Source organism: Lagenorhynchus albirostris, chromosome 19, assembly GCF_949774975.1.
Source record: "Lagenorhynchus albirostris chromosome 19, mLagAlb1.1, whole genome shotgun sequence".
Classification (NCBI taxonomy): Eukaryota; Metazoa; Chordata; class Mammalia; order Artiodactyla; family Delphinidae; genus Lagenorhynchus; species Lagenorhynchus albirostris.
The window spans coordinates 32,315,825-32,336,201 of record NC_083113.1 but is presented as its reverse complement, the minus strand read 5'-3'; the positions used below and the strand labels follow the sequence as shown (position 1 = coordinate 32,336,201).

General features: G+C 41.6%; 1 long non-coding RNA gene across 1 annotated transcript in view; it reads right to left on the bottom strand.

Annotated features, from left to right (window-relative positions):
• Positions 1 to 526: 526 nt before the first annotated feature.
• Positions 527 to 20,377, bottom strand: part of LOC132510013 (uncharacterized) — an 84,569-nt gene continuing 64,718 nt past the window's right edge. The window contains exon 3 of the long non-coding RNA XR_009537211.1: positions 527 to 676. This is a non-coding gene — a long non-coding RNA (uncharacterized LOC132510013). The remainder of the gene's footprint in view (positions 677 to 20,377) is intronic.

Sequence of the window (20,377 nt, the reverse complement as noted above, 5' to 3'; positions counted from 1 at the left end):
TTTGATATCTATTGGACTTCAAAGTTTCTTGCTGCCCAGGAGCCTGTGAACATGGTCAAAGGGCCAGGACATTTTTAAAATGGCACCACAGTACCTGCACCCAAAAACAAACTAATGGGACCAACAGATTTTAGCCTAAAGACATAAATCCCTAACAATGGTTAGCTCTCACAGGTATTTCTCACGGTCAAAGAGGGGCTCTTGGAATGATTCTACGGTTTTAGAGAAAACGATGTATTCCTGGAAAGCGTTTTTTTCCTTCTACTTTTTCTTAACTACCTCCCCCCCGCAATGAATTGCCCAAAGCCTCAAGCCAAGGTTAACAGTTCTTAATTTTGTGAACAGCAGCCAAAAAGAAGTGGACAAACTACTCACATGTGACATGGACACCACACAACCTTCACAAAGAATGGAAGCATTTTGTTGTAAGGCAGGGGTAAGATATGAGATGAATGTTAACATCCACTTTTCACACGCATGTTTCCCTGCAAAAGGCCCCAGCGTTGGGACTTAAAATTTTATTCCAAATACTATTAGATACATCAGGGCTCTCAAAATATGGATTTCAAGTTGGAGACATCAAAGCCCATTATTTACTGAAACTACTGTGGCTTTCCCTCCGCCTCTTCTTTCACAAGATGCTATTGTAAAATTCAGGTTGCTTTGATCTCCCAGACTGAAGAAAAAGACAAAAAAAGAAGGAAAAAGTACAGCTTAAAGAGGAACTGAACACACAATCTGGGAGCTAAAAAGTAAACATTACCCAGTGAACTCCTCAATTTAATTACTGGCCTGAGAATTTCAATTTACATGTGTTTTAATTATCCACAGAAGGACTCACCTATTATTCTCTGATTACAATATTTAAAAAGCAAACAAAATGGAGGAGGAAAGGCTTATTCAAGGGCTTTCAAGGATTAATCTTTGCATTCGTCTCATTTTTTTACCGAATTTGGGGATAAAATTTGTCATCGAGTATTTGATCTTAGGGAAACACTGAGTTCGACTTTGTGAACACAAACTACTTCTGACCATTATTTTAGCAAACAATTTCAGAAGCACAGGGCTCTAGCAGAGGGCTATATAGAACTCTGCGTAGAACTCTGCATAAATAGAATAACACAACTGTTTCCTTCTGAAATGCAGGAAATCAAACTGCATGAATCTGTTTGCTGATTGAGTGAATGAGTGGGTGAGTAAATGAAAGCTTCAGAACTCCATCACTCATCACACCTTTGATGTCCTTGAACTTCTATTTGCATTTTTAAAGTATGTTAGTTTGTTTTGCTTGTCCATCTTGGGTGGTCAGTTTCTGCCAACAGAAAAAGAAGAGCAAAATTTATTTTAATTGATATTAATTTCAAAAATGTGTCACTCCGGATTTCTAAAAAGTAGAATTCTCAACACAACTGGGCATTGCCACAGCTTCAAGGAAACTTTAAATGGCTATGACTGACTTATCACAGACTCACAATGGCGCCCAAGGAGAAAGCACTTTTCATTGTGAAGGAATAATCTTTTTATTAAGGCTGGAGCCCGTGGTTAGCAACCCTGCTAACCAGTCAACACTTGTTCAAGCAGGTCTAACTGAGCTCCTACAATGGGCAAGGAGCTCTGCTAAATGTTTTGGAGGATTAAAAAGATGTCAGTACATGGTTCTGAAGGAGCTTCTTAAGAGAGATAGGACCTCTACTGACATGTGTAAACCATCAGTTACAGTCAATATGTCCTTTGAAAGTTCTAAGGAACAGGAGACCACTTCTGAGTAGGGGGACCATTGTGGGCTTCATAGAAATGTAATAGTTAATCTGAGAGGACTCAGCAAGAATCAATGGAAAGACATAATACATGCAATGAACCAGAGCCAGAAGCCTGGGATGTATTTAGAACAATGAGCAGAGGACTGGCTTTGTTGAGCGTCCATTGTGGGCAGGGTGCAGAACAGAAAGAGGACCTTGCAGATCAAGCCATATATGCAAGAGTGGATAATATGGTCAACCTATACTCCTAGGATCTGAGTGAGAGAGGAGAGAAGGAAATGTGTGGCAAGAGCCTCTAGTAAGAGCTCTAAAGGAGACATCCACAGCTTAAGGTAGAGAGACACAGTCACTGTGAGCTTCTCAGGCAGGAGCCAAGAAAGTGAAAGAAGAAATGTGGTTGATCACTAAGCCACTGGGCCATAAGAACCTGCCCAAGTTTGTCCTGTTGGTCTGGAATGAGTTTTTCTGGGCCCCCCAAAAGTGCAGCGGCATTCACCCAGTAGCTTCTTAAAGGCATCATTATGCTTCCAACACTTATACCAACCATGACATATTAGAATGCATTGGCTGCTGCTTCTGGGATGGCCACAACCCCAAGACAGCTTGTTAGGAACCATTTGCCTGCCAACCCCAAAGTCCTCAGGTCTTCAGCAAAGTTGGGAACACTTGGCAGGATTTTGGTCCCCAAAGTAATGATAGAAAGAGCTCTGGGCTAGAAGTCAAGAGAGTAGGTACTGGCTGATCCTTGCCTGGGCATTAACTCCCTGTGGACTCTGGGTGAGCCTCTTCCTCAGTTTCATTCATTAGATGAGGAGGTTGGACCAAATGCTTGCTTCCATGTCTTGCATTCTGTGACCTGGGATCAAGTGACTGTCCCAAGTTCATACAGCTAAGTAAAAGTGAGAGCCTGGACCAAATCCTGTGTCTACTGTCCCATTGATCCAGTGTTCCTTCCACAATGCTGGGCTGCACAAGCTGAGATGTTAATGGTAACAGCTAGCATTCACTAAGTGGCCACTGCAGGCCAGTGTGTCAATACTCTATCCAGTTAGTCCTCACATCAATCATTAGAGTTAGATAAAGTTGTCAAATCACTTTACAGATAGGAGACAAACCCAGAAAGATTAAGACATTTGCCTATAATCACAAAATTAGTCAGTGCAAAGTCAACATTTGAAGTCAGGAAGTCCAATTCCAGGACGCATTATCTTCATCTCTACTCTCCACACTACAGGGTAGAACTAGGAGCAGCAGAGCGACATAAAGGACATGGGACCTTAAAATAGAAAACATGGCAGTCTTCCAGTGGTGAACTCATACTGCAAGTATGAGAGCTTTCAGGAGAAATATTTTGGTCAGCATTGCTTGCCTACATACCTCCCCTTTTCCTCCCCACAGATGACCACATGAACAGTCCCTGGGGTATCATTTACAATCCAGTGGTCTTCACTGTGGTCTGAATGGAGTACGGATAATGACCACACAGAAAATTAGGAGACAGTGGCCTTCTGGCTGTCACCCCCAGCTCATAAGACAAGGAAAACCAAAACCACCACAAATTATTTTTACTACAAAATAAAACGTGAGAGGAGGCATTGTCTTGAAATCTTCAGGGAGCCACACTGATATCATCCCTAGGTGCACAGGTGCACACGCCATAGAACACATCTCAAACTCCTGGCTGTGGCAAGCCAGACATTGCTTTAAATAAAATAAAGGGAGAAGGTACTTTAAAACTCTAAAATTTCTTTCAGAGGACTATGCTACACGATCTCTATACTCTCTTTTACCTATGACATCTAAGATCTCTATTCTAGGAGGTTTATGAGTTGTTTTTGAGCAGATTTTCCTATTGCTAATAAAAAAAAATTACAAGAACCCTGGATGAAGACTTGTAACCTTTCTTGTAGTCCAGTGCTTCTACCAACTTGTTGGAGGCAGTCTGGTGTGACTGTCCCGGCACAGGGGCAGTCTAGCGGGACTATCCCGGCATGTCCCTGCCTGAAGGAGGAATGCTATGAATCAGAGATCAAAGGGTGACGTAAAAGAGGTTGGCAAGGCCACCTCATCCAGGGCATTGAGATCAAAGAGGTCGAAAAGCCCTGGTTGTTCCATGTGGTCTTGGTTCAACAGGTTCTTCCCGAGGGACTGTACCTTTGATATGAGAACTGGCGAAAGTTCAGAGATTTCCAAGAATGATATGTCTGGGTACTTTCCTTTTGCACATGTATATAACCCTTGCTATGTTTCAATAAACCCGCCTTGCAGCCATCAGCTGTCTTGGTCCTCCTGATCCCATCTCAGTGCAGTTCATTCTCTTATCCCTCGTCCTTCTCAACACCCTGGTCAGTTGGAGCTTGGCACAGGGCTAGTCCGCGGCACCAACTCGCCACTTGACTGTGGCTGCTCACTTGACTTTCTCGAGCCCTGGTTCCTCACCTGTAAGTAAGAGGGCTGATCTCTTCAGACTTCTGTAGTTCTGTGAGCCAGCCAAGGACCAAGAACCCTTGAATCATGTTTTGCTAGATGGATCCGCAGAACAAAACTGTGATCCATGGGGATTAAATTCAAATAAGAGACGAAAGGCCATGAACGCTCTTCTGAAAAAGGAATTAAGTTCAGATAAAAATCTGTGCCACTGTCTGGGTCTAGAAGCTTGGCTTGCCACTGACCTGTTGTCAAGACTTGGGGGCTCCTCAATCTATGCACACAGCAGGGAGAGTGAAGGCTCCTTCCCTGGAGGGATGTTTGCCTGAAGCAAAGCACTGCAATCCTAGGTGACCTCCTTGGAGGGAAGGTTTTGCTTCCTTCTCAGGGAGACTTCAGCAGTACATATAGAGTACCTGAGGTAATGAGGTGGGAAAACATGGCTGCGAGGGAAGCCACATATGAGACCAGTGAACCTTTCTGGGGTGGGAACAGGAGCCCCCTCACCACTCTTCATGAATCTGCCTCATCAGACTATAGGTTTTTCCACAGTTCTGCCAGAAAAACCCTCTGCTGCATTCTTGATGGCCACACACTTGAATGATCTCTGGCCTTTCTCCCTACCCTTCCAATTCTGGATTGTGTTTACCAAAATTTGTATTCCTCAGAACCTCTAGGATTTTTCAAATGCTGTCCTATAGAAGCAGGTTAGCTTTATTCAGAGTTCAGTACTATTTTCAATACAATACAATAAGCATAGAGTTATACTTAGGCACTTTATTTTTTTTATTTATTTTTTTTTTTTGCGATATGCAGGCCTCTCACTGTTGTGGCCTCTCCCGTTGTGGAGCACAGGCTCCGGACGCGCAGGCTTAGCGGCCATGGCTCACGGGCCTAGCTGCTCTGTGGCATGTGGGATCTTCCCGGACTGGGGCATGAACCCGTGTCCCCTGCATAGGCAGGTGGACTCTCAACCACTGTGCCACCAGGGAAGCCCGGCACTTTAAAAAGAACCTCACACTTCCAGCTGGCCAAGAGTGGAAGGCGCTGTTCCTATTCATTAATGTACTTTCCTAGACATATAAAAACAGAGGATAGGGACTTCCCTGGTGGTCCAGAGTTTAAGAATCTGCCTTGCAATGCAGGGGATGTGGGTTCAAGCCCTGGTCGGGGAACTAAGGTCTCACACGCAATGGGGCAACTAAACCCGCACACTCTGGAGCCCACATGCCATAACTAGAGAGAAGCCCACACACCGCAATGAAGAGCCTTAGAGCTGCAGTGAAAAGATCCTACGTGCTGCAACTAAAGACCCCACGCAGTGAAGTAAATATTTTAAAATACATATATTATTTTTAAAAGACCAAGAGGATAGAGGATCAGCATTCGGTGCACTGTAGCAGGGTTTTTGCATGTGATAAGAAGGGGACCAAATGGTCCAGTTTCTGTCACTAAAATATAAAGCCCACAAGGGCAGCAATATTTTAGTCAATGCATAGACCCAGCAACTAGAACAGCTTCTGGCACATAGTAGGTGCTCAGTAAATATTTATGGAATGGATGAGTGGATGAATGAATGAATAAATGAATAAATGAATTCTGACTCTAAAATCCTAGGATTCTCTGATTCTTTGGCCTCTATCAATTGTACTCTCACCCTGTTGCTGATTCTCATTATTTATTTACCATCTCCTAATCTCTTGTGCTCATCTCATCTCCACGTTCATCTGGTCCCAGGGCACCCCCCCCCCCATACCAATGGACTGGCTGCTTTCTTTCTTTCTTTCTTTCTTCTTTTTTTTTTTTTTTGGCTGCGTTGGGTCTTCGTTGCTGCGCACGGTCTTTCTGTAGTTGTGGTGAGCGGGGGCTACTCTTCGTCACAGTGCGCGGGCTTCTCATTGCGGTGGCTTCTCTTGTTTGTGGAGCACAGGCTCTAGGTGCAAGGGCTTCGGGAGTTGCAGCATGCAGGCTCAGTAGTTGCGGCATGCAGGCCCTAGAGTGTACGGGCTTTAGTGGTTGTGGCGCATGGGCTCCGTAGTTGTGGCATGTGGGCTCTAGGGCATGAGGGCTTCAGTAGTTGTGGTGCGTGGGCTCAGTAGTTGTAGCACACAGGCTTAGCTGCTCCATGGCATGTGGGATCTTCCCAGACCAGGGCTCGAACCCGTGTCCCTGCATTGGCAGGCGGACTCTTAACCACTGTGCCACCAGGGAAGTCCCTGCTTTATTTCTTGATAAGATTAATTTTAAAATAATAACAATAGCTATCATGTGCTGGATCCTTAAATATATTAATCGCTATGCTAGTTACTTTAAGTGTATCATCTCTTTTCATCTATAAAACAACCCAAGGAGGTCATATTATTACTTCCATTCAACAGATGAGGAAACTGAGGCAGAGAGGGTATATGGTTTGCCCAAGACTACCCACTTGGTAAGTGGTAGGGCTTAGCTTCAAACTCAGGCAGTGGCTCCATGCCCTCAACCCCCAGGCTTGCTGTGTCAGCTTCAGCCCTGCTCATAACTGGAGAATTCATTACAGATCTCTCAACCAAAGGAGAGGATGCTCAAGGTCTGTAGGCCTTCAGAATCATCTAGAGCACTTCATGCTCCATCAGGCTCTCCAAGGCTCTACTAGCTTCCTCTGAGTTTTCATCTGAGTCACTGAAGAGTATTCCTTAAAGTAGAAGGATTGCAAGCAAGAGCATAAAATTTATTCAAGTCCAGGTACCAAACCTTGTACAGTTCAGACCTACTGGCAGAGAGAACTTAGTCTAATTAGATATTTACATAAGCCTTTTATCATGACTGTATACCAACACCTATTACGCTTGGCCTCTAATGGATGTTCAACAACTGCTTGTTGAATTAATGAATAATTTATTAATAAACTAATGAATGAATAACTTAATAGAAAATTTCAAGTTAAAACCCTGTTTTTTAATATACACAAGATGTCATTATTCTTTGAAAACACATATCTTCAGTGTCTGCCATGTTCCTAGCTCTATGCTGGCCATTGTAGGGGCTAAAGGGAAACTATTAATAGAGACCCCAGAGTCGGGAGTTACAGTTGAAGTGGGAAAACAACTAGACTGCAATATATTCTAACTTCACAAAAGCATTTGACACTATCCTGTGTCTCAGGGTAACCAAATGTGTTCTTCTAGATTTATTCTATACATTTAAAATTATTTGTGTTTGGTAAATTGTCAAATCCATTTTAGAGGTGAGAAAATGAAGTACAGAAAAGTTGTCATTTGCCAATAATCACACATGAATGAAAATTTCTGCAATATAGATTGCTATTGGTGAAATTGTGTGGTCAAGGTAAACCACATTTTTGTAAGTGGATTTATAATCGGGTTTTGTGACCTTGGCTAAGGGCACAGTTAAAGTCACTAGGCTGATGTGGACTCCAGAGACAGGCATTATGGACGGGTATCCACATACCTGATACTTATATATAGTACCTCACACTTTCCAAGGAGTCTTTAAATATATTATCTCATTTATCTTTATAATAAGTTATGATAGAATGCTATTCTCATTTTACAGATAAAGAAACTGACACCTAGCAAAATTGAGAGACTTGTCCAGGGTCATTCCGTGAATAAAATCAGAGCTGGAACTAGAAAAAAAAATCTCATTTGTAATTTAGGGCTATTTCCCTTAAACCCACACTTGTATAATAAATTGTATATAACAAAATGTTTGGTTTGTGTTCAGCTGCCAATGAATCCATGTATATAAGTTTTTTTTTGGTTTTTTTTTTTCTTTTGCGGTACGCGGGCCTCTTTCTGTTGTGGCCTCTCCCGTTGCAGAGCACAGGCTCCGGACGCGCAGGCTCAGCGGCCATGGCTCACGGGCCCAGCCGCTCCGCGGCATGTGGGATCTTCCCGGACCGAGGCACGAACCCGTATCCCCTGCATCGGCAGGCGGACTCTCAACCACTGCGCCACCAGGGAAGCCCCATGTATATAAGTTTTTAAAAGTAATCAACATGAGCATAGTTAGACCTTGCAAGTTTTGAGGACAGAAATGCATAAGAGAGGATCAGTGGAGGCGGCGCGGGGGTTGTTTTCCAGCTCAAAAATACTACGATCTTATGATCCTGTAGAAGTAAAATATAAAATGAAGAGAAGACTTCTTTGCTGATAAAATGGAAATAAAAAGTAAAAATGGTTCAGAAAGTGTGCTTAGAATGGGAGAGTCCTACAAAAATTGGTCCCAGGGGTCCCCACAAAGATCTGCAAAAAAGAAGCCCCCAGAACATGCTCACTGTCTTATGGAAGCCAGAGTAACCCAGACCCAACCTTCTTACCTAAGAATGGTATTCAGCTTAGAAGTTTCTTCTCTAAACTGAAAGGTGGAAATGACAATTACTTAATCAGTAGAGAATTCCAAGTTGAATTCTTTTCAAAGATAATTTCCTCCAAGTAAAAGATTTTATTGCTAAATATTACTTATGATTGAACAATAGGTATCATTAGGTAAGAGAATTTTGAAGAGGGATGAGTAAGCTTCTCTGCAGAAATGAATACAGAAATCTGTTCTTGATCATCTTGATCAGAGTAATGACAGAAGGAGTAGGAAACCTATAAAGATGTTTTGATAAACTTACTCAGTCAGGTGCCCTAATATTTACATGTAAGTTTCAACTAAGGATTCTGCAAGGACTTAACAGCTGTAAAAAGACAGACTGCCCCTGTCTCAGCTCCTTTCACTTGGTAGCATGTACTTTATCTGTAAATTGTTACTCTCCTCCAGTTCTGACTGTATAAATTGCAGATGAGATGAATTAGGACAGCATCAAAGACAAGGACTCATGTTAAATAGTGTCGTAGAAGATGGCTGTCTTAGAAGATGGCTTTTGAAAACATGTAAGCTACCAGCCCGTGGTTAGGAGGAAATTAAAAGAGGAAATGTGTCCTTTCAAGACACATATTTTCTGAAAACAATATAGTTCTTTAGGAGAATGTCTTGGACTATGAAAAATAGTTGGCAAGAGACTGCACCCTATTACTGCATACCACTGGGAGTTTAGGCTAGAATTTACAATTTTGGCTTTAAGCAGGACACTAAGTGTCCTGGCCACCCTCTATAAAAGATTGGCTGTGAATTTTGCCAAGGATTTATTCACATTTCAGCTGACCAAGATTTTTAATAATTGTCTGACTTCCAAACCACCTATTCTGAGGTCTTCTGCAACAGCCCATGGGAAACAAAAACCTTCATTTTCATTTCGATTTCTCCTTTGACTGGCTCCAGCAAAGAGACTCTTCTCTCTCTAGGGATTCTTGATAAATATGTAGCTCATAAGGAGAGCAAGCAAGGGGTTCAATCTGTGACAGGAAGGACAGAAACTATGGAACCTTCATAGGACTCTCAACAGATGCTCACTGTACAGAGGGCTTGAAGGAACTATGAGATTGTTGTTGCTGTGGCAACCATGCATGCCTAAATGAACAACAAAATTAATAGTCCTAACAGGCTTTGGTGGCGTCAACAGGATGACAACACTTGCCTTTATTAGGGGATGTGTACTCTCAATAGCAATTCCGCTGACATATTTTTCTCACGTAAAGAAAAACAGTGTCCAAAAAGGGCAAATAAACAGAATAACCATCATGTAATTGCCATATAAACTTCTCCAAGCCAAGGACAAGGGCTATTTTATTCTGTCTCCCTGCTAAAGTTAAAAGGCATCTTTCAAACTCCCAGGCCTTTCTGTGACATTCTATTTAATTTTATCACGCTACTGCTAGCTCCTGTTGAGCTTTTGTTGTAAGCCTATAAGGCTAAGGGGGGAGCTGAGGGGAAGCAGAATGAGGTACAAAAGGAAGAAGGTAAAATTAGCTATAGCACATAATTGGACCCTGCTTGGCCTTGAAGAAGGCACAATACATGTTAATTAAGTAAATTAATACGTTGCTTGCTGAAGGGGCTATTCTAGACAGCAGGAAGTAAGTTTAAAACAGGTAAGACCTGGGCGTCCCTGGTGGCGCAGTGGTTGAGAGTCCGCCTGCCAATGCAGGGCACGCGGGTTCGTGCCCCAGTCTGGGGAGATCCCACATGCTGTGGAGCAGCTGGGCCCGTGAGCCATGGCCGCTGAGCCTGCACGTCCGGAGCCTGTGCTCCGCAACAGGAGAGGCCACAACAGTGAGAGGCCCATGTACCACAAAAACAAAACAAAACAAAATAAAACAAAACAAAAAAACAGGTAAGACCTTTTTTTTTCTGGACTAAGGTTAGTTGAGCCATTGCTCTGAATAACTGGATGAATTTTATCCTTGGATGGAGATAGGGAATGGGGAAAAGAAAAAAAAAAACACCTTTCTTAGGATGTTAGATGTTATTAAAAATCTACTGGGCTAAGCAACTTTTAGATCATGAAAGATTTTCCAGAAATTGCCCAGTCACTGTTCTATTAAGTGAACTGTACAATGATAATGTTCATGTAATATACTGGCCTTGCAGATAAGTGTAACATTCTGATCCAATATTAGGCAGAAGTTTTATTCCCCAAAATGTTTATTATAATTATGTGACAGAATTGGTTACTCCAAGAGTTGGAGTGACAAGACTATTTCAGGTTAAATAATTTGTCTAAAGTTCTGGGCAATGCCTACGTGGGGAATAAAGTTCTTTGTCAGGTAGTATTGAATTGGACGTTTAAAACCTGGTACTAATGAACTGGGCCACAGGTCAGCTCTTCAATCCGACACCCTAACGCCAGTCAGACCATTCAGAAATACATCCAAGTTTGCCAAAAAGCATAAGTAAAAACATGTAATGAGCTCCATGCAAACCCATCAGGGCTCAGAGTACGTGTGTTTACCGCTAATGATAGATTCAAGATTTCACCTTCTTTTAAAAAGAATGAAGCACACACACACCAATGCTTACAAATCCCATGTAACAAATGATCCCCCCAAAGTGGTCTAAGTAGATATTTAAGCACTATAGAATATGAGTCGGATTCACACAGATTGGTCTTCATGACTTTACAATCAGCCAGGACGTACGTTAATTCTGCAAACAAATAGGCAAATAAGTAAATGCATCTTCATTACAAAAGCAAAGGGATATATTTTTTAAATACTGCATTATGGAATTGTGAGAGTTGCACATAAGGATAAGTTGTCTTAAAGTCCCTTCCCCTCTCTACCCACCTCCCATAAAAACCTCCTGTTATGATTAAGCCTGTAATATATTTTATAGAACATATGTAGGTGATAATATTAAAGTAATCATATATTATTTATAGTAAAAAATCTTCCATTGTTAATGTCCTATTTTTTGATCTGGGTGCTGGTTACATCAATACATTAACTTTATGAAAATTCATCAAGCTCTACACAATTTTCTGAATGTAAGACTTGAGCAAAGTTTTCTAAAAACCTTTTCTCGTGTCTGCACTGCTGAAGTATACAAATAATTATATGTTGCTTTAGAGCTAAAACATTTATTGCTATAAATGTGAAAAAAATTTTGTAAAGTAATCATATTTTAAATGCACCACATAAATTCACTATTTAAATAAAAGATGTAGATTATAGCTCTGGCTTGGCCACTAACTAGTGGTTGAATTTGAGCTTCTCTGTGCCTTATTTTTCTCTCTTATTTAAAAAGGGTTGGATGAGCAACGGTCCAGTGTTACTTCCCAGCTTCAGTGTTACATGATACACAGTAACGGGCCAAATGAGAAGTAAGAATCCTTTGGTGAATCTTTCTGTAAAGCAACAAGCCACTTCCTGGTTTACCTCTTTTGTAAACAAGCATTTAACGGGGCAGAGACAGCTGGAGTGAGCAAAAACCTGATTGAAGTGATAGTCTTGACACATATGACTAGGCTCTGTTAACCACAAGAAAGCCTCTGTCTAGTCACATAATTCTGGAATTCCAATGAAAGGAGAAGCTGCTGAGTATTTCCTCCATTAAAGTCTGAAAATTCAGTTAAGATGAGGATTAACCTTTTCCTGCCAAAAGAATTGTGCACGGTTTTCAGTGGAGCTAAGTTTAGTCAAAGGACCACTCATTTCGTAAACATTTATTGAGCTCCTGCTGAATGCCAAGCTTCCTGGTAGCTGCTGGGGATAAAATAGCAAGAGAAGCTAATGGGATACTGCCCCATGGGTCTCAGGAGCTTGTGGGGGACACAGACAAGTAAACAAGTAATTGCAGGGGTATCTGTAAGGTAAGTGCTGTAAAGGGAGAAACGGAAGGTGCAATGTGAGCAAGCACAGGAAGGGCACATAACCCACTGGGGGCTGAGGTAGGGGGATATCAGGGAGGTTTTCTGGAGCAAGTGATGTCTAAGTAATGAGTAGGAGTTAGCCACATAATTATGTTTAAATCACATGCTGAGAGGCAGTACAGCTGAGAGGCACTACAGCCGAGAGTGGGCTCAGGAGTCAGACTACTTAGTTTCAACTCCCTGTGCTACCACTTAATAGCTGTGTGAGCCTGGGTAGGTCTCTGACATGCACACTAAGCCTCATTTTCCTTATCTGCAAAATGAGAATAATAATAGCACTCATGGGTTGTTGTAAGGATTTAGTGAGAGAATCCATGTAAGCCCGACTAAGACAGAGCCTAACTACTACTACCGACATAATTAATAGTGAGACATATGTGGGGAAGGAACAGCAGAATGCCTGTGCATAGATTGGCCCAGAGGGGACAAAGAATTTGGCCACGTGGTGTCCCGAGATTAGTCCAGTCCAGCTGGAAAGAAGAGAGGGAGGAGGCAATGAGATGAGGAAAGCAGGTACCAGCAGGCAAAAGGCCCTGTGGGTTGTGTTAAGGAGTTTGGAGTTCATCCTGGAGGAATGAGGAGCACTGAAGTGTTCTAAAAAGAGAGGCTCATGATATTCACTATCCACATTTATCAGTAGAGGAGAAGTGTGCTGCCCACATAAAAAATATTTATTTTACCCCAAAGCACTGAAAAGTCTGCATCCACTAGCCATTTTCCTCTACAGAGGATGAGGTCCAGTTGGAATTCAATAGCTCACTAACATCCAAGGATTCCCTTCCCTTGGTAAGTTGGAGATGCTGGATTCTCAAATAACTGCAGTTAATTCAGGAGAGGCATTACCAAAATAATGTAATTTAGCCTAAGAGACCGAGTTCAGAAAATTACCATAGTATATCTATTCATGAGCCATGAGCTGCAAATACAGCAGGCTTCTCTTGAGTTATTAAACTTGCTCTATTAGATTACAGAAAATCCCAGACAACTAGCCCTGCTCTGGCTGGAGTTTTGTAGAATGTAGATCTCTTTTTTCCTAGCAGAGGAAAAGCAAGCATAGATCACAGCTGCAAAGCCTTGTGTAACATGGGATGCAAGATACACACTTCTCCTGCACTTCCCATCGCTTTAAACCTGACCTCCAAGGAAAACTAATAAGAACAAACCATAGCTTCTCGGGATGAATAAGCATTAGACTGAAGTCCAAAAGGGATGGATGTAAGGACTGACATCACTCAATACTCATAAATGATCTGGAAGAAGAAGTAAGCAATAAATCTCTAATTCAGACAACCTTAAGTGCTTCTGGTTAGTTTAATGCCAAGGTGCAATGGACCATTTGTAGGGGGAGCAGGCAAGAGAGTGGCAGATGTGATGCAAGTGTATATCTAAATCCTCCTTGTAAAACGATGAACTACCAGTTAGAACCCAAAAATGACAGTTGGAATTACGGTGTGGCCCCTGTTAGACTACTGAAGCCAGAAAAGTTGAGGTATCATCAAGGAGAGGGCTGAAAGCAGAAGAGAAAGAAAACCACCATTCTTCAGCCCTCTCAACCAAAATGGAGGCATATCTGCTCCGGAAATGCTATGTGGCTTTATGGCTATGCACCAAGAAATAGAGAACAGAACCTGCTGGCATATTTACACATCTCCTGTTTGTCCACCAGACTCAGCAAAATCACATATAGTATTTTGCACACAGCAATGAGACTTAAATACTAGTAACAAATATCATTTTGTTCACGCATTTAGTGAGTATTTGCTGCAAACCAGCTAAATGCAAGGCACCATGCTAGCAACTGGGAGCAATATCAAAGATGAGATATGTACACTGACCTCAAGTGACTTACTGCCTGGTAGATGAAATGAGATATGGACATTATCTATAGCACAGGACACAGAGTAATAAAAGCCACAATAAAGGAGCAGATAAAGTGTTATAGAAATATCCTACACATATTTAGAGGATATTATGTCAAAAAATCATATACATAAGATCTATTTTTATTAACCTCATTCATTTTAAGGCTTAACCTGGACAGTGATGGTCATTGTGATTTAACTAACCAACAATTCCACTCATGCCCAGAGCCCGTGGCTGATATTGATCAGCAGTTTGTAGTGGCAAATGGAATCTGGGAAGTTTCTGCATGGGGCTGAACTCTGGACCTATTACCAATAGCGAATATTAAGAAGATGGAATTTTTTTTTTATGATGGCAGAAAGTAGAAGGGAGAGTGAGCTTTTGAGTGAGACCAGCCAGTGTTTCTGCGGTCTTTGCCTTCAAGGCACTTTGGTTTCTCTTACAACTGCTACAAAGTAAAAGAGCCGTGCTCTAAAATACTCTTTAATGGAGGGGAATAAAAATCAGGCTCATTGTCAGGATGAAGTAGCTAACGTCCTGTTTCAAACTAAGTCAGATTACAGAAGCCATTTACTATATTAATACCAAAAACTCTGTCCTCCCTTGCCCTATCCCACACCAAAGGTACACACTGGATTTAGCAGATTAATTCTGCTTGCAGAGCTGCCAGCTCTCTCCAACCCTCATAACCAGAGGTCAAGGGGGAAAGCACTGATACTGTAATAGGGCTTGAGAGATCAATGTCCTTGGGAATATGAAATTTCCATATCCTCAAAGTAAGATACTCCAAGGAAACCAGGTATAGAAAAAGGATTTTTCGTTTGCTACTTAGATACAAAGCCTTCTTCTCTCTCTCTCTGTGCTCTGACATAGGAAACACGCTACCTTTGCAGTTATCAATGTCTTTAACTAATTAACCTCTTTAATTAATGCAAATAGATAGACTTACTCTGTTCTCCATCATTTCCACCATACATTTACTTTTTCTCTGGGTGTTTAGTGGAGGGAGGGGCATATTTATACATGTCTCTCAATTAATAGAACGCATTTAACTGGGAATCGAGTTGCTATGTGTAATAAAGTCACATTTCAGAATGGAGCAAGCCTCTTAAGTTCACATATTTTAAAAAATGAAGATTTTCAAGCATATGACAGTATTAAAAATATCAGCAATTAAATCAATGAAGAAGTATCTATCTCTTGAGTTTTTAATCTATCAAGGTATGTTACTAGATGACATGTAAGATTTTTTTTAAAGTTGAATATATGACCTCTTTTTCAAGAAACATAATCTAGTTAGGAAGACAAGTTTAAAAATATATACAGAGCCATGGCCGCTGAGCCTGCGCGTCCGGAGCCTGTGCTCCGCAACGGGAGAGGCCACAAATCATAGTCTCTCTGCAAATAAAAATATATACAAATTAGGGCTTCCCTGGTGGCGTAGTGGTTGAGAGTCCGCCTGCCGATGCAGGGGACATGGGTTCGTGCCCCGGTCTGGGAAGATCCCACATGCTGCGGAGCGGCTGGGCCCGTGAGCCATGACCATGGCCACGGAGCCTGTGCTCCACAACGGGAGAGGCCACAACAGTGAGAGGCCCGCGTATCACAAAAAAAAAAAAAATATATATATATATATATACACAAATTAAATATAAGAATTAAATATTTAAAAAGTACCAAGACGTCTAAGTCCTGAAAGTTTAAGGGATGGAAAAACATGAGTGTAAATGTTAAACTTCATTTCAAAAGAGCTTGGAGTTGGTGGAAAATCACCAAGGCTTTAGGAATTTCTACTTTTCAGTTAGACTCACTTTGTGAGACAGGGTAAAGCATTTGCCAAGAGTTTCAGTTTTTGGTATTCAGCTCCGTTTTTGGTATTTTTAATTTTATGGTTTCTGCTAAATACAGCATGACATTTTTTAATATTGTAAATATCCTTTGCCATCCCATCCCTAAAGATGATTATTTTTAAACAGAGTGTCAATTAATTAGAGAATACTCACATTGTTCGAATCATATTTCATTTGGTTTCTTTTATTTTAAGAATTCTTGAAGGGAGTATTACCTTCTCTGGGTTCTCTAAAGTAGTAGGAGCTACACAATCACAAACCCATTCAGTGCTTAATAGGGTAAGGATGCTGTTTTGGAGAAGTAGCAATTCCATTTTGTGGGTAATTTAATTAACAACTGAGCTTGTAACTTCAGTTAAAACAAAACAGAAATCTTAATTGTTAACCAAAATAACTCCTAAACTTGAGTTTTAAAATGTCATAGTTTGGGATTCTTAGTTCTCTCTCTCTCTCCCTTCATCTCTAACATGCAAAGAGCCCAGAAAGGTGCAAAACTTAGATGAGACCTCAAAAATCAAAGCTGAACATTTGCATTCAAATTGCAGAGGAAAAGGAACATTTTAGAGAACTGTGAGGGATATGACTGTTGTTTTTGCTCTAAATCAGTTCTAGCACATGCTGCATTTTAATTAAGTCATTTGCCTGGTTTGTGTTATTTTTTATAAATAAACATAAAACTATAATCTTAAATGCATGGTGAGAATACAGATAATTGCTTTTACTTTTATAATTGGGAGTCAGCTGTGTCTCAAAACACAGTGAGTCTGAAAGCTGCTCTGGGAATGACACACTGTATGCATTTAAAATAATAGGGGGGAAGGACCTCCTTAGTAAAACAACAGAGCACCTGTGGTCACTGGATCGGTGTTTGTAAGTTTTTGTTTTATCTTTCTAGAGTTCCCAGAAATATGAACCAAGATGTTCATGTGTTTAGAAAATGCAGGATCAATTATTTTGTTGCTAAATTGAAAACTAAAGTGTCCCCAAACTATCCAACTCCACATTCACACACACAAATTATAACATCATAGTTCAAAGCTTCTAAGTCTAATTACCGTGCCAGTATTAAGATTATAATGCACCTCATTCTTGATTATTCAAAGACTAATTATCTAGGTCAGGCACTTAAGCTTGTCCCTATTCCCTTGGTTTTCTGCCATTTGGTTATTTTAAGGTTCACTGGCCTCTTCACATGGGCAGAGGAAATAAAAGAAACTCAAATCAGCAAATTTTAACTTTTCACATGATCTACTAAAAATGATGGGCTAGAGGAGGGACAGTTAACATGACAATTAAAGTTCTCCATGTATTTGATTTATTCATAGTGTTCTCTTTCTCCAATGATAAACTGACCAGATATCTTGAATTAAGCAAAATGACACTTGATAGTGACTCTTTGACCTTCCTATTGTTTCACTTTATTGATTAATTTTGTCCCTCAGATGCCAGTTCTTCTTCCCTTTGTCCTTCCTTCTCCCTTTCCTTTCTCACTGTCAGCAGGAGTTACATTCATTTACTAAATGACAGTCCTTTTACTTCTGACTTTGAAGGGGAATCCCTAGGATTTCCAGGCCTTTCCCAACACATTCTTAACTCTACTAGCTTTGCTAAACTAGACCCTCAACTCTTTATGCTTATATGCTACCCCTAGCAGAGAATGGGGTACAGCCCTTTAAACCCTCCCTGAGCTGCAAGTTTTATCATGTCTTCAATCCCCTATCTGAAGTCTTGTCACTTTAGCTATTCATATAGATATTTAAGATGACCCACTATCCAACTCTCCCCTAACCCCCATTCCCACTATGTACCTCTGCAAATGGCAAAATCCTTAGTCAACTGAACATAAAACAAAGCATTAATTCTTCCATTCCTGCCTCCCCACCGTTGATTGTTCACCAGCCAAAGCCACAGTAGTTTCGTGCGGCTCAAATTGTCAAGGATTCAACAAAAGCTCAGACCACAGGGAGGATGGATCCCCAGAGAAGAATATGCCTATGAATAAGATCCCCCAAACTCATCAGATTCATCTTCCATTAGCTGTATATGGGCACCAAAACTCTTATTAAGCCTGTAATTTTATGTCCAACATTAGAAACCACAGTCTGCTAAACACAGCCCCAAATCTGAAGGGTAGCGAACTACCGTTCTCCACACCTCCAAATCCTAAAAGGTATATCATAGTTCCAGAATAATGAGGGAAGAGCAGAAGAATTCAGGTTACAGGTAACAGGTTCATATTCTTATCATAGTCTGGTCTATGTGATGTGATGTGATGACTCACATAGCTATATATCTAACAGATACTAAATGGTTTATATCTAACAGATACTAAATGGTTTATGTGCATCATCTCTAATCATCACAGCAACTCTGAGATAGGTACTAGTAATATCTATAACAGGGACTTCCCTGTTGGCGCAGTGGCTAAGAATCTGCCTGTTAATGCAGGGGACACAGGTTTGATCCCTGGTTCGATCCCTGGTCCGGGAAGATCCCACATGCTGCGGAGCAGCTAAGCCCGTGTGCCACAACTACTAAAGCCTACGCGCCTAGAGCCCATGCTCCACAACAAAGAGAAGCCACCACAATGAGAAGTCCGCACACTGCAGCGAAAAGTAGCCCCTGCTCACCCCAACTAGAGAAAGCCCACACGCAGCAACAAAGACCCAATGCAGCCAAAAATAAATAAATAAAAATTTTAAAAATTATATCTATCACGCATGAGAAACTGAAGCTCAGCTTAACCAGGAAATAACAGAACTGGCTTCAAACCCAGATCATCTGACTCCAAAGCCCATGCTTATTCTATTACATTATTATTCCTTAGCCCAACCCTGGGCTTTCTGCCCACTTATCTAGTCTTACTCTCCCATTTTTCCCATAGCTCAAGCTGCCAACAGCCAAATCTTATTGGAGTCAGTCTATAAATAAGCCCTCATTTCTGTGTAACTGATCACTTAAGACCACTCTAACTCCACCCAGGCTCCGCCACATAGGTTATAGCTCTTCCCAGGATTCTCCAACCCAGGCCTAGGTTCCCATTAATAAGACTCTTTTCCAGGTGGTCTTTTTACAAAGCCTACCATGAAGAGCAAGGGGCAAGATTATAAAATGGTATTAACTACAGAAATGTAAATGGCATATGGAAGCATAGATGACAAAGAAATAGAAATAAGGTTTAAAACATCCAGAAAGTTGACACCAACAGCAAGATGCCAGTGAGTAATAAAATATAGCAGCAGGGCTTCCCTGGTGGCGCAGTGGTTGAGAGTCCGCCTGCCGATGCAGGGGACACAGGTTCGTGCCCCGGTCCGGGAAGATCCCACATGCCGCGGAGCGGCTGGGCCCGTGAGCCATGGCCGCTGAGCCTGCGCGTCCGGAGCCTGTGCTCCACAACGGGAGAGGCCACAACAGAAAGAGGCCCGCGTACCGCTAAAAAAAAAAATATATATATATATATATGTATATATATATATAGCAGCAATTGATACAGCAATCAAAATAAGTAAAATAAAATATTATATACATTTCTGAAAGACATCGGGTAGACTTGAACACATGGAAAGATTTTTTCTATTCTTGGATAGGATGATGCAACATCATAAATATGTTGGCTCTTCCTAAGTTTATTTATAAATGTAACTCAATCCCAATAAAAATACCAAGATTTTCTATGGAATTTGACAACCTGAAACTAAAGTTCATATGGAAAAACAAGCATGCAAAAATAGCCAAAAAAATAATGTAAAACAAAAACCATGAGGCCAGAATTTCCCTGGTGGTCCAGTGGTAAAGAATCTGCCTTCCAATGCAGGGGACATGGGCTCTATTCCTGGTTGGGCAGCTAAGCCCATGTGCCACAACTACTGAGCTCATGTGCCTCAACTAGAGAGCCCGTGCACCACAACTACAGAGCCCACGTGCCCTGGAGCCTGTGTGCCACAAGCAGAGAAGAGAAAACCTGCTCACCACAACTAGAGAGAACCCTGCGCACCACAACTAAAGAGAATCCCGTGCACCACAACTAGAGAGAAACCCGTGTGCCACAACAAAGAGCCCGTGTGTCCCAACGAAAGACCCTGCGTGCCTCAATGAAGATCGCACGTGCGGGGCTTCCCTGGTGGCGCAGTGGTTGAGAGTCCGCCTGCTGATGCAGGGGACACGGGTTCATGCCCCAGTCTGGGAAGATCCCACATGCTGTGGAGCGGCTGGGCCCGTGA